A 10,379-nucleotide genomic window follows, 5' to 3' on the forward strand; every position below is an offset into this window, starting at 1 on the left:
AGAAAAAGCAGAATTTCCATCAGGCTCTGCATTGCTCCGTTTATGAATGCTGGCAAAACAGGCTGGGGAGCGGGAGCGTGGTTTGCACCAGGCAGTCTCCAAGCCAGGAGACAAATTTCCCTCCATGCACCGTGACACAGCCCTGACCTCATCCCGGCTCCATCACCAATGCAAAGTAAAATCTTGGCCAGAATCTAAGATTTGCCCCCAAACCAGCCATGCAGCCCCTGGGGACCCAGCTGAAGGCAGGGGCCGCAGCCAGGCGCACGTCCCCGGGGAGATGCTGCTCCTGCTGATAACAGCACAGGCAGGTTTGGAAGCATGATAATGAGGCAGGCCAAGGCTGTTTTGCATTTCTATGGCCTTGTTTGGATCAACTTGAATTTTATACACTGTGTTTACGCCGATAAGCGTGTGCGTGCACCCATGCACGACTCCGTAACGCCCCGTCTCCCTTTGCTTTCCCTCAATCAAGCTGTCTGAGAGACAAAGCCAAGCTCCAAGAGCTCCTAATGATCTCCAGAAATAGCACCGAGACGACTCCGCTAGAAGCTAAGAAAAGCATCCACCACCAAGACGAATGGCAGAAGCGAAGGCTGGCGGCCTCTTGCAGTGGGCTGGGGGCTTGGGGGGGCTCCCAGCAGCCACAATTTGCTCGGTGAGAAGCCCCCCTCATCGCATGGCTCCCCCCAGCTCTCCATCCTGGGGTGATCCTGCAAATAACCCATTTTCCCATTGCTCTGCCTTGCTGTTTCCCATAGCATTCCTGCGGATGCAGCAACCAACCTCAGGAAAGGCTATTTTCACGTAGGAATAAGACAAGGATGCCAGGAGTTGTTTGCAGAGCCACGCAGAAGCAGGAGGACCTTCTCCATGTCCCACCTTCAGCCCAAGGAGAGGCTGCAGGCACATCAAGGGGGTGCTCACCTACAGCAGGCAGCAAAGGGTGGCACTCGCTGGGGCCCGCAGGCACATCTTTTTGCTCTCTGCCTCCATCAGGCTGTAAATATCCTAAAGGAGCCAAGAAAACGCTTCTCTGGGCTTTATTAGGGCAAGCCATGAAAAAATAAAAAAAATAAAAAAAATCCAAACTGGTTGCTTAGGAGCTCTGGAGTTTAGGATTAAAGACAACGGGGCGATCCTGCCCACTGGCAGTGCACCAGCAGCATCCCAGAGCACAGAGATGATTTTTTACCACCATCTGGTTGCTGGGGGGCATTTCACAACCAAAACCTGGATTTGGCAGCCCAGCACCATCACCCGGTGCTGCTCCGCCAACTCAGCCCACCTGCAGCACCTTCGAACTCTCAGTTAGGAGGAATTTAGGGCATTTTAAGGGAGAATCCCCCCTTGTGGGACAGCCTCTGCACCTTCAGCATCCCCCAGAGCTCCCGGCAGCAGCCCCATCCCCTGTGGCACAGCCACTGCAAGTCTGCACGTGTGGCACCGCAGGTCCCAGCACAGGGAAAGATGACGATGTGCCTTCTAGCTCCAGGAGCACAAAGCTTCTTTTCTTCTTGTGGAAAGGGTAATATATACAGCGAGGCTTTCTTATCAGCTCTGCAAGCCAGCCACGCCGCCGCAATAAAGGCTGCTCGAAAAACCGAGGACAAGGTTCTGAGGCAGGAGCTGTTGTAAATCCAGAAATAAGCTATCTTATTTCTGTCCCCAGCAGACAGATTCATGGCTGGTTCGGGCCAGGAGGTGCCCTTCCCTACCTGCCAGGAACAGCTTTAAAGCCAGATCCCCCTCTTTTTTTTTTTTTTTTCAGATCTCATTCAGAGCCAGCTGCTGCTTTCTGCCCTCGACCCCCCGTGAATATTTCCTTGCCACTCACATTCACTCCTAGCCCTGATCCCGCTGCTGGCATGGAGTTTATCCCGCTTTGGATAATCACCAGGCGAGTGACATGTTCTGTTCTCGGTTTTGTTTGCGAGGCTGACTACAGGAGTGAAATCACGTAGCTGTCATGCCGAATGCCAACAGGTTTAGCACAAGTGCTTCTCCCCAGAGCTACCAGCAGAGCTCATTTCTAATCCGCTGCGTGCTCACGCCTCCCCAGGGATGCGGGGTGGCTTTTAAATCCCTGCTTCCAGGGCTCCTTTTCCCTGTGTCAAAATTGGGTGGAATAATTTGATTTTGATATCCTTGAAGTTACCCGTTACTTGCTTCCACCTCCAGGTCCCACGTCCAGCCCCTGGGCTCCACCGCTGGGTGATGTTCTACCCTGACACGCCGTGATGGATGGCAGGAAGGAAAAAAAAATTCAATTCCCTTGAATATTTAATATTAATTGAGGAAGTGGATGGGAAAAATCGGGTACACTCTGCACAAACACTTAATAGGCCAGATGGGTTGGAGTAATTCTAAGCAATGGTTTAGTAAATGTCTTAAGAAGCAAATGAATGCAGCCACAGAGCTGCATAAGTGGCATTCAATAAATACTTCAATCAACATGCATTAAAGACCAGAATAAAGGCTATTTACAATTTTCAGTAGGTAAAGAAACCACTATGATTTTAATGAGACACGAGGGCTAATTAGTAACCGGTACTTAATAAGACAGCAATAGCTGAAGGAAAAGAAAAAAAATAAAAATGGAAAGCACCCATTCCTGTTTGAAAGCATTTTTCTTTTAGCATCGTTCTTGAACAGTTTCCACCAGGAAAATTGGCAGACAGATGGGTTTTAGTCGTTTAAGTGGCAACGAGGAGCAGCCAGGTTGAAGCTGCACGGGGGCAGGGGTCGCCTGCTCAGCACCACGTGCGGATGGCCGGAGACACGAGGGGTGTTTGCACCCTGCAGCCCCTGGGCAAACCCAGCCTTCCTGCAGCAAAAAGAGAGGGCAGGCATCGCCAGCCTAGAGACACTTCTCCTTTCCGTGGTAGGCAACCTGATTTTCTCAGCCTCGCTGCCTTTGAAGCTCAGCCTCATGTGTCCGAGGATGGAAGCGGGTGCTGAGAAAGCAAAGTCTCTCTCCAAACTAATGGGCTCCGTGCCATTTCCCATCATTTTCTGCATTCGGCTGTGCAAACAATTGAACTCCTGGTTCGATTTCGGACCGCAGCGTTGCCGTGCTGCAGATCTCCTCCGTGGCAGCAGCGCTCCACGTGGAGGAGAAGCCACCTGTGGCTCCAGCAGGAGGACATCTCCTCCGTCTTCTAGTTATAAACAGCCCACACGGGGGGGAAAAATATTCTAGGGGATACAAGGCAGACACAGCTCTTGCTCAGATGTTTCTTCAAGCAAAGCCAGCCCCTGTGTGCATCCTTTTGGGGTCCTGTTCCCATATCAGGGGGCCCCAGGAGGACTTTGTGCTCTGCAGGTCACCTTGCCAGGGCAGCCCTGGGCTCACCACGGGTCCGACCCCGCTGCTCAAGAGCTTTAGGGGAAGGACATCACAACCTCTGAGAATCAGCAGCCTCCCCAAAAACCCTGTGGGAAACAAATGAATCATTTAAATGAGAAGAAATAAGGACTACAAAAGCTGTCACTTAGGCAAATCTGTGATCTAATCCCATGAGTCACAGCAGCTGTGCCTGGAAAGCAGCACAGGCGCTGCCTCGGCTCCTGGCGAGGCTCTGCTTCCTTTTACCACTCATCCCATTGACCTCCCAAAATCCTAACGAAGCCCTGGGAGGTGCAACCACCCATCCCTCCTGCCCTTTCAGCCAGAAATTGGCACCAGTGGGTAGCAAGACGAGAGCGCACGGGGGTAAATCACCACCTGCATCCTTCCCACGTACAAACCATTACCCAAAAAGTCACCCATCCTTCTCTGCCGCACAGACACGATGCTGCAGGAGAGATGCTCCGCCAGCAGATAGCAGCTGCCCACGTGCTTTATCCCCCTTTGGGATAACGGAACAGAAATTGTTAATTCCAGCGTGCAGAAGCAAAACGAGCACCAGGGTTTCCATTTGCACCTTTAGGAAGCGGCGCTGCAGAACGGCGAGGATTTGCACGACACGGGGAAATGTGAAAGGGAGAAAAACCTGTCAGAGGGAGCGCCCGTGGGGTGCCAGCGTTCCTGGCAGTTCGGCAAGGGTGGAGGATCAGCCTTCAAGAAAAGGTTAAAATTAACATCCCGATTAACTTACAGCTCATAGATATCGGCACACAGAAACAGGGAGAAGAGAATTTGAGGATGAACGGAGTAAATGTTAGATATCTCTTGCCTCTTCCAGGAAAAGGGGATATTCAACTGACCTCGGTATGGGATCCCAGCCACTTGGTGGACAAATATCTTCAGAGCTGAGATGGGAAAAAAAAATAAAATAAAAGTCTTTTAACCAGATGGAAGCAGAGGAACGTGTCAGCAAGACACTACACCATTTTCCTAGGCTCCATCCTCCAGCCTCTTCCATTTGCTTACAATATGACGGTTTTGGAGCAAATCATCCTGGATTGTCGGATGTTTTTAGGGTTGCACATGGGGAGCTCTCGAGGCGAGGCGATGCATTGGTGCTGTAACAACCCCAGTTTTTTGGGATAACCGGTCTCATGAACCATTCTGGGAGACTCACAGAAAACAAACATGTCTTCAGCAGAATTAAATCGCCTCCTTCTGTGGAGCATCGCTTACGGAAAACGCCCTCCCAAAATCTGCAGCAGGGCACTCAGTCCCAGCGAGGGACCCCCACAGGTTTTAATCATCGCTCATGATGGGACGCAGCACACAGGATCGCGTTCCCAAACAATTTACTCAGGATATTCTAATAAGGAGCAAATCTTCGGTGGCGTTCATGATCAGAAAACAGATCAGGGATGCTGCGCAGGAGGGAGGAGGAACTGGGGGAGAGAGAGGAATAAAGAGAAGGAGAATTGCTTTAGAGCCTAGCACAGCTCTCTCCGATGCCAGTAATTAGCACAGGGTTATGATTATCATCGCGAACAGATCATACGGTGGGATCGTTCCACAAAAGCACTCGAGGGCTCACGGTAAAATTTAATATCAAATTGCAGCGTGGAGAGGAACAGCTGCACAAGGCAGGCCAAAGAAGAACTGCCAGAGGATGCGCAGATATTAAATAAGCCCTGTGGAAACAGTCAGAGGGACTACGGGTACAGTAAATCCTGGAGCAGAACCTCTCTCTCACACACACAAGAATAAAAACAGCAAGATAAGAAATAAAAAAAAATAATAAAAAATCTCCTTTAGCCTAATCCCCGTGGAGCACAAGGGCAGGCAGCAGCACTTTGCTCAAGGAGTCTTCTCAGCATCACCTCCGCTGCGTTTCCCCTCGTCTAGACATCTGCTCTCTGCATGCAGAGCGAGCGCTGCTTACGACAGAGGGGAGATCTGCCTTGCATTCCCCATCCCCGTTTGCAGGCATTTTGCAGAGACACAGCCGATGACGCACGTTATGAGCCTGGGAGGGAGGGGGTCGGGGCTTGCTTCACGTTTTGCTGCAGAGACGTGCCCCGAAATCGCTGCAGCCCTTGTAAAGACCCCTGTGAGCAACCAGGCAAGGCAAAGCTCAGCAGTGAGAGAGGATCTGAGCCCCACAGGAATGCAGATGGGGGGGTGAATGGGCTCTGTACCTGGGGAATTGAGCAAAAGACATCCCTGGGGATACGTTTCCCCCTTGCAAGTTGTGCTGCAAAGGTGGAGAGGGGCAACAAGAGAGGGGGGAGATCAGTGGGTCTGCAGGGACCCCCAAAGGGGCAGAGCAGCTTGCTCCGAGCTGCACATCCTCACCCAGCTGGGAGCCCCGGGCTCAGGAGCAACAGCAAACAGACAGACAAGAAATATCTCCCCTTGGGGTATTAGGGGTGCCAGCCCTGCTCCCTTCTCCCCATTTTTCCTGCATCACATTACGAACATGGCAAATCCCCGAGGAGAGGCAGGAGCACTTGTGCTAATCAGATTCCAGCAGCCGCCAGCGCATCGCAGCAAGCTACGGGCAGCAGAGAGGGGATGGCACCCCCCTCCTGGTGGAAAAAAAAAACCCTACAAGGACCAAGCCCCTCTGCATAGACCGTTTTCTCACCAGGTGAGCACCAAAATCCTCTCCGCAGCCCAACCAGCTCACGTGCACATCAGGGAGAGTTTGGGTTAAATGAGAATTAATGCGAGATTAGGCACATGGGTGACTGAAGGGGAGAGCAGAGGGGATGTGTCTGCAGGTCCCTCAAGCCCTGCCCAACCTGCAGCATGGGCTCCAGGCTGGAAAACCTCAATTCGGCACAGGGCTGGGGGGCACAAAGCCCCTGGGGGGGTCCTGAAGAGCCCAGGACACCTGCAGACAGCAGCTGCTGCAGATGAAATCAGCACCATATCTGCAAGACTGCAGGCTTACAGGAAGGACAGCGCTCTGCTCCCACGGGGGATGAGATTTCCCCAAAATCTGGGCTCTGTGCACTCCCCAGGGTCAAGTCTCTGCTCCTCACATCTGCCACCGTGCTTGCAGAGAGCCCAGAGCATCACCTCCCATCCATCCCAGAGGGTCCGCAGCATCCTCACGGCGTTCACCAGCCCTCGGGGGAAAAAAGGGGCAGAGGAAAGGGCCCCCGTGAGGCTGAGACACTGCAGCAGCCTCAGCACATCACAGGAATGCTGCAGGTGCTATTGATTCCCGGAGGCAGAACAAGACATCAGCTAAACAGCGACGCAGCAGCCCTAATGAGGTGGGGAAGAAACAGAGGGAAAAGCAAAGCAGGCTGAAGACTGCAAGGGGTGGCTGGGGCTTGGCACAAATCCGGGATGTTCGCAATGCCCAGCAGCACCAACTGATGCCCAGAGCATCCCAAAATCTCCCCAGAAACCCAAATGATTCTGGGACACTCCAGAAGCAGAGGAAGCCACCACGAGTTATTGGCACCATGGTTATTGTGCATCACTCAGCCTTGAAATTAAGACCCAAGATATGCAAGAGCTCGAAGAGAAGCAGGCTTGGGGCCACGGCTCGTGGGAGGCCGGATTCGATCGGCTCCGATCCCTCCTCGCTCCAAAGCCACCGAGTTTCCTCACCCGTGTCACATCAGCCGAGCTCAGCAGAGCACAAACCCCGTGAAATTAAACCAGATCAGGGCTTTCTGAACAGAAACGCTTTCATCTAGCCCAATTTAACACCAGCTGCCCTTCCGTGCAGATCCGCAGCCTGCACCCGAAGCCCTGCGCATCCCCTCCTCGCCTCGGTGCCCGCACGCAGAGGGACAGGACCAGACGTATCGGGTCTCCTGGATAACAGGAGACACGAAATATGGAACCTGGTTTTTAAAAGAAAAGTTAACAGGCATTAAAAAAAAGCACAAGACAAGTCCAGGTGCCTGCGGTGACAGCGTACACGTGTTTTTGCTGACAGAGCCCCGACCCAGCACTATTCAAAATTGCCATCAGCTGCATCTGGGCTTGCAGGAGGAAATCCAATTAGGCTCCAGCTCCTTGTCACCCCAAATAAGAAATATTGGCATCCTGCACCCCCCAAATCATCCCAGCACAGTGGACAAGCCCCCCCCCCCCCCCCTTCCCATGCCCAGTGCCCCTCCAGACTGAGGGCGAGCTGCCATGAGATGTCCACGGGGTTTGCATCGCTCCTGCAATACAGGGCTGTGACTGCAGAGCTCCTGATTTATGGGAATAATAGGAAATTAAACCGATATATCACCTGGTATCTAGTGGCATCGTATACTGTTAATCCTATAAGCACCAAGCAAGGAGAAGATGCGGCTGCGCGCAGCCAGCCCATAGCCCAGCGATCCCTCAGCCCTGGTGATTGCATTTACCCCAAGCATTAAATGGGCTGAGAAAAACTGTGTGAAAATAAGAGTTCTGCAAACTCACCTGCCCTGCTTTGTCTAGCTTTCAGCCTGCCCAGAGTAACTACTTACGGCCACCAGAATTATTTATCTTCAGCAAAACCCACCTGCATTGGGGCTGGGGTGCCCCCAGTGCCATACAGATGTACCCCAAGATGCCCGTGGTGGATTATCCTCACCCACACAGCAGAAAAGATGGAAAAGCGTGCAAGGCTCAACCCTAAAATCTTCCACTTCTCAGCCAGAGCTTTTTGCATGACCTGGGCCCAAATCCAGGCTGTGGTTTGGTGCAGAGATTTAACCCAGCCCCAGGAGCCACGGTGGCCGTGCCCCTCTCCAAGCTCACCCAAAGCCTCCAGGGAGCCTGGGGCACCCTCAGGACCTGGAGAAGTCCCCAGATAAATTTCAGCAGGTGCCACAAGCACTCAGCTTGTGTGACAGTCACTCTCAGCCTAGGTATTCTCCAGGCTTTCCAAGCAATTCCCCACGAATTCTTCATATCTCTTCCTGGTCACTTGGGGACACTGCATTCACCCAGTTCAGCTCAGTAATAGGATTTGCTTTGTTTCCTCTATTCAGGGGATCCAAGTACATTTTATACATTAACCTGAGCCTTTCATCAGCGCAATTAATTCAGCAGGCTGGGCTATTCATAGGGCCATTGTTAGTGAAAGATATGCAATATGAGCTAATAAAATATATAAACAACAACATATGGGATTGCAGAGCGGATCAGCAGAAAGTAATTAAGTGAGCTGGAAACTGGCCAGGACAGTAAAATGAGTTATTTTATTTTGATTTTTTTTTTTTTTTAATGGACAGAAGCAGTGCAGACATCATGTTTCTCCCCAGCTCTGTGTACGAGCTGTGGGATCTGGACCTTCTTGCTGATGGCCCTGGCAGAGCCTAGATGGGGTAATAGGAACTTTATAAAGGCAGCAGAGCATCAACCCTATACACCCAAGAGGCCAGAATCCATGGCAAACAGAAACAAATGACCCCACTGACCATGACCCCATGGTCCACCCCATCAGGTTACTAAATCACCCCAGGAGCTCCTGCAGTAATTCCCTGACCTTTGTTCTGCTCAGCATCCCAGGGAAGCACTTTTATCTTCAGAGCTCCAGCCTCTTCCTCACCAAAAAATAATAAATAAATAGATAAAAATCAAAGATGAGCCAGTGCCAAAGCTCTGCCCCCAAGAGACCCTCACCCTCCAAAACCAGCTCCTCTTCCCCCTCTGGGTTTTATTAGGGGGCGGTTGCTGCGTGATTGGGCTCCTGCAGCTCCACCTTCTCCACAGCTGCACCCAGGGTCAATCAGCCCTTAGAGGACCTTCCACGACCCCATAACAAGTCCTGGGGGATGTCCCTGCCCCGTGGTGATGCTGGACCATGCTGCAGCCCCATCCTGCCCTGTCCCCGTCCCCATCGCCCCGCTTGGCCACCTGGTCCCGGAGCTGCACCCTGACCTGGGCTGCTCCCACCCCTCCTCCAAGCACCTGCAATCATTTTTGCATCAGCTTGTCCTGGGCTGGGGGAAGCAAACAACCCACGCTACAACACGAGAGGCCAAAAACGCCCAGAGATTGCCGTTGATGTGGGAAATAAACAGCCGCAAAGAGCAGCGAGGTCACGGTGAAGCACGGAGCCGGGGAGAGCGAGCCACTTCTTGACTCCTTCTGCCTCTAGAGAGCATTGTTGCATTTTCTTCCCAGCGAGAGACAAGAGCAGAGGCATCTCCCCGCTCCGCGAGCAGAAGCACTTGAAATGCTGCAGTGGCACGGCACAGCCTCCCTGCAAACCCCCGCACGTCTCTCTCGCAGGCTCCGAGGACTCACAAAGCCTCGCCGAGAAGGTCGAGCTGGAGGTTTGGATCCAGCTCGTTTTTCATCAAAATGCTTCGGTGGCTCTGAGCAAAACACTTCTGGGGAAAGGGCGAGCATTCCTTCCCGAGCAGGGCGAAACGGCTCCACGGAGAGGCACGGTGCAGGCAGGGCATGGAGAGGGAGCTGCGGGCACAGGGAGGAGGAGGAGGAGGTGGAGGAAGGAGAGCCTTCGTGCACATGAGCCCTGCTCTGCTCACACGTGGATACAGCCCTTATTCAGGCACTGAGAGAGAGAAGAAATCCCTGAGGGGACCCACAGGGAGCCCCATCACTGCCCCTGCCCTGCCCTGTCCGCAGGATTTGGCCCCCCGTGCCCTCTCCATGGGACCCCGGTGCCACCTCTGCTCCCCTTCCTGCCCTCATCCCTCCACTGCCAAGCCCAGCTCGTTCTCCACGATCAATTAAAACATATTTTTAAAAGAGCATCGTTACTGTCATGGGGAGAAAGGTCAGGGCTGGGCTGCAATAATGCCTTTCTCCCCCACAGCCTGAGTCAGGAGCCTCGGCCGCCGCGACGAGGTGCGGTGCCCGCCGGCAGCTGCAGGGCGATCTGTTGGGGCTGATGGCCTGATAAGAGGGCAGCAGAAATTGGTGAGAACACGTTGTAATGAGCTGGGCTCGCTCAACCACTCGCTGCTCGGGTAGAGCTTTTCGAGGCTGATGTTTCTCGCATGGTTTTCTTCCAAGCAGGAGCGCAGCGGGGCAGGGAGGCTGCAGAGGACGGGAAGGA

At 53.0% G+C, this 10,379-nt stretch overlaps 1 long non-coding RNA gene across 1 annotated transcript; it reads right to left on the bottom strand.

Annotated features, from left to right (window-relative positions):
- Nucleotides 1-1,664: 1,664 nt before the first annotated feature.
- LOC106016730 (uncharacterized) lies at nucleotides 1,665-9,179 on the bottom strand. Its single transcript, XR_001189644.5, has 3 exons — nucleotides 8,838-9,179; nucleotides 4,101-4,254; nucleotides 1,665-3,435 (listed from the first exon to the last, which is right to left on the bottom strand). It is a non-coding gene; the product is annotated as an uncharacterized lncRNA (long non-coding RNA).
- Between the last annotated feature and the right edge of the window lie 1,200 nt (nucleotides 9,180-10,379).

This window comes from Anas platyrhynchos, chromosome 21 (assembly GCF_047663525.1).
Source record: "Anas platyrhynchos isolate ZD024472 breed Pekin duck chromosome 21, IASCAAS_PekinDuck_T2T, whole genome shotgun sequence".
Taxonomy (NCBI): domain Eukaryota; kingdom Metazoa; phylum Chordata; class Aves; order Anseriformes; family Anatidae; genus Anas; species Anas platyrhynchos.